Raw genomic sequence first — 4,555 nt, 5'->3', positions numbered from 1 at the left:
CGATTTTGAATTGGTAGGATGCTGCTTCTGCTTCTTTGAGAAAAATTTGATTTTTAAAGACATTCACAGGCACCTCCGTACATGGAATGAGGTTATGATTGGAGCTGTCATCGCTATGGATGGTAGGAGTAAGTGAATTGATTTCGTTCGGTATTCTTGACAGTGCGTCTGCCACTACATTTGATTTTCCCGGCTTATAAACCAGTTCATGGTTATATTCTTCTAGTATTGCTTTCCACCGTTTCATTTTACTGTTTGCGTTTTTATGGCTAAGGGCGTACGTTAGTGTTTGGTGGTCGGTGATTATTTTTACTTTTTTAGATCCGTACAGATAGCTTCTTAGCGTGTTTAGGGACCAGATTATAGAGAGCATTTCTTTTTCGTTGGTGGCGTAGTTCTCTTCCGTTTTGTTAAGTGTCCGTGAAATGAAGGTTATGGGGCGGTCGCCCTGCGACAGAACCGCTCCTATAGCAAAGTCAGAAGCATCTGTGGTAAGTTCAAATTCTTTTTCGAAATTTGGGTGGGCTAGGACTATGTCTCTTGAAATCAACGTGCTTTTAATTTTGTTAAACGCCTCTACCGCCTCTTCGTTCAACTGAATATCTATTTTTTCTGGAGTTTCGTTTTGAGACGTTACCGGCATCTCCCCTAAGGAGTGCTGTTAGAGGCTTAGCTATTTTCGCATAATCTCTAATAAATCTTCTGTAATAACCCGACATGCCCAAGAAGGATCTTAGCTCCTTCAGATTTCGGGGAATGGGGAAATTCGCAACAGCTTCCACCTTTTTAGGGTTGGTTTTAATTCCTTCTGAGCTGACGACATATCCCAAGAATTCTACCTCTTGTTTGGCGAATTCGCATTTATTTAATTGCACTTTCATATTAGCGCTTTCTAAGGTTTTGAAAACCAGTTCCAGATTTTCTAAGTGCTCTTCTTCGTTTTTTCCAAAAATTATTACATCATCGATGTAAACATAGCATCGCACTCCTATGTGCTGCCTAAGGATATCGTCTAGAGCTCTCTGAAATGTTGCTGGGGCATTCTTCAGACCGAATGGCAGTCTGAGGAATTCATATTTTCCGTTATTAACGGAGAATGCGGTTTTTTCTACGTCTGATTCGTGTAGTGGTATTTGGTGAAATCCGCTTTTTAAATCTATTACTGTAAATAGTCTATTGTTCCCAAGGTTCGACAGGACTTCATTAATTTCAGGAATGGGGTATTTGTCTGGGATGGTCACCGAGTTAAGTTTACGGTAGTCGATAACCATACGATATTTTTCTTCGCCGGATGCATCCGGTTTTTTGTTAACTATCCACACGGGTGAGTTGTATGGGGATTTAGATTTCCTAATTATTCCGTTGTCAAGAAGCTCTTCTATTTGACGTTCAATTTCTTCCTTAAGTGCCATTGGATAAGGGTAGGGCTTAGAGTAGACAGGCGTGTCGCTAGTAGTGCGGATCTCGCCCTTTACAAGGGTAGTATAAGTGAGTTTCTCATCGGGGTCAGAAAATAAATTAGGGCACTTCGTAATGATGTTCCTTATCTTCAGTTGTTGTTCTGCAGAGAGGTGCGGAGTGTTTACATTGACGGTGTTAACTTGTTGAGATACTCGTTGTTTTAGAGGGATGATGACTCCCGGAAAAATGGTCATCGTGCTTTTCTCGGTGTCTATTATGGCCTTAAGCTTTCTCAGAGTGTCATTACCGATGATTCCATGGAATGAGTCTAGGGGTGGCAGGATAAAGAATTTAATTTTTTCCACGTTGGGTCCGAAGATGTCTATGAATTTGTGATGGGTTATCTCTATAGTGCCTGCCACTGATTCCACCTTGAATGGTTTGTTTGGCAATGGATTTCTTATCCTAGTTGATTGTATGTAGTTTTTGTTGGATCCTGTGTCTATCAGGAAATCCACTGTGTCCCCGCGCCTTGTCACGAATTCGTAGTAAGGGAGCGAGGACGGCGTTAATCTAAAAAATTAATAAGGTCGGGTTCAGTTTGGTTTTGCTCTTCGGAAGTGAAATTAATTTGTCCCCCTGCAGTCCCATTTACGTGTTGAGCCGTTCCATGGTAGTCGTCTTGGGGATAAGTATCGTAGATCTGGTTCGGGTCCGGATCTGCTTGGTAATCATTCGTATTTAGTGGCCCTGCATTTGCGTGAAAATTACGCTGCATTTTGTTGGGAGGGCGAGTGTGCTGTGAGGAAAGTGGGCGTTTCTGGGGCTGGGATTGGGTATTATAGCCGGTGTTGGGTCTATTTTGGTAGTTAACCTGCCTAGAGTGCCGGGAGGGGTCTACTTCCATTGGGACTGGTGGCTTTGGTGGTAGGTTGGGCCGGTTGTTGAAACCCGAATTGTATTGTTGTTGTGGTAGGTTGGGCTGGTTGTTGTATTGTTGTTGGAAATTATTATTTGGGCGATTGTTAAAGTTCCCTTGATTTGGTTGTCCTCGAGGATTCATGTTGGTCGTTCTATAGTTATTGTAATTTCTTACGTTATTGTTGTTGTTATAGTTCCGCGGTACGGGCACCGAATAAGTAAGTTCGGGGTAAAAGGGTCTATTATTATTCGTGTTAGTTAGATCAGGGTAAAAAGGTCTGTTATTATTTATGTTATATCTGGGAGGTCGTGGAGGTAGTTGATTAAGGGATTTATTTACGGTGTGCGCATGATTCATGCGGAAGGACATGTTATCTAATTTTTGGCACAGGTTGAGAGCCTGTGGCAAAGTGGTGGGCTCGCGGATGCTGAGAAGGCGAGGTAAATCACCGTTCAGCCCGCGTATGAAGGTATCGAGAGCTTTCTCCCTATACGAGTTTGTCATCGTCCTTATTGCTTCTTCGCCAAGGTCGAGACATGCAATCTTGTCCAGGATCAGCGACAAGTGCTGGTAAACCTTTTGGTAGAAGGTAGAAATATCATCATGACGTTGGGCCAACGTCGTCATCTGGTACTCGAGGGTACCGATGTCTCTCTTATCGGAATAGTGCATCATCAAGCACTTGCGGATTTGATTCCATTCGAGTGGGGTGCTGTAAGATTCGAGGGCAGTGTCGGCGTCGCCGACAATTTTGTGCCTTATGGTGTGCAGAATGGAAAAATATTTGGGAGTGTCCTTTAAGGCTTCGTATGCTTTAAGGATCCTGTCGACGCTCTTTCGCCATGAACTGAACTCCCCAGGTTTACCGGAGAATTCGCGTAGGCATTTGACCATGTCCGGTATTCTGTCCAGATCATTCATGTTAGCCCTATTTAGAATAACATTGGATTCCATGTCTCTGAAGTCCCCGATGCTTGGTGCGTTTATACGCTCAAGCACCTCTCGGACCACGGACTCTATTATGGTAGGGTTAGGAGCAGGAGGGTTTGCAGGGTCCGGGGGATCGGATCCACCTGCGTACTCAAGTCGCATCTGGTTAATCCGTTCCACCAATTCCTCTGCAGAAGTAGTTGGATTTTCTTCTCTGTTAATATATAAAGTGGAAATTACTTACTCTTGTTCTGTTACTTTAATCAGGAAGACTTCTCTCTTTTCCCTTTTTATAATTAGCTTCTCGAAATTTCTTTAAACCTTTCACAATTTTTCTTTTTTATTTGACTCAAGCGAGAGCGACAAACAATTTTTTTCTTTCTTCCTTTTTTTATGATTAACCTTCACAATTTTCTTTTCGCTTTAACCCTTTTTTTGTATGGACGACAAAAAAACAAAAAAAAAATTTCTTTTTTCCTTTTTCTTATGGTTAACTTTTCACAATATTCTTTAACTTTCCGCAATTTTTCTTTTCTTGATTTTTAGCAATTTTCTTTTCTATTTGACTTTCTTCGTATGGACGACTAAAAAAAAAAAATTTTCCTCTTTTTTCCTATGACTTATTTTTCACAATTTTTTATTTTCTTGATTTTTCACAATTTTTATTTTCTTAATTTCTCACAATTTTCTTTTCTCAATTTTTCTTTACCTTTTTTTTCTATGACAATTTTTTTTTGCAATTTCTTTTCGATTAAAATTTTTCTTTAACAATTTTATTTTTTGCAAATTTTTCTTACATCGCTATCAATTTTTTATTTTCTTGATTTTTCACAATTTTTATCTTCTTAATTTTTCACAATTTTCTTTTCTCAATTTTTCTTTACCTTTTTTTTCTATGACAATTTTTTTTGCAATTTTCTTTTCGATTTAAATTTTTCTTTAACAATTTTATTTTTTGCAAATTTTTCTTATGTACATCACTATCAATTTTTTATTTTCTTGATTTTTCACAATTTTTATCTTCTTAATTTTTCACAATTTTCTTTTCTCAATTTTTCTTTACCTTTTTTTTCTATGACAAATTTTTTTGCAATTTTCTTTTCGATTTAAATTTTTCTTTAACAATTTTATTTTTTGTAAATTTTTCTTACATCACTATCATCGCCACGCTGGATTCGGTGTTGTTCACGTTTATGGAGTTCTCTTTTTCCTCACGTACTCAAGCTCCTGGACGCAGTAGTTTCCCGGTTCCTTGTCTACTCGTAGTTGCTAATTTTTCGATTTTCGATTTTCGCGGCCTTA

This window comes from Rhagoletis pomonella, unplaced genomic scaffold, assembly GCF_013731165.1.
Source record: "Rhagoletis pomonella isolate Grant_MI unplaced genomic scaffold, Rhpom_1.0 Rhpom_scaffold_00017, whole genome shotgun sequence".
In the NCBI taxonomy this organism is placed as follows: Eukaryota; Metazoa; Arthropoda; class Insecta; order Diptera; family Tephritidae; genus Rhagoletis; species Rhagoletis pomonella.
The sequence above is the reverse complement of the archived record's forward strand: the minus strand, read 5'-3'. Positions refer to the sequence as shown.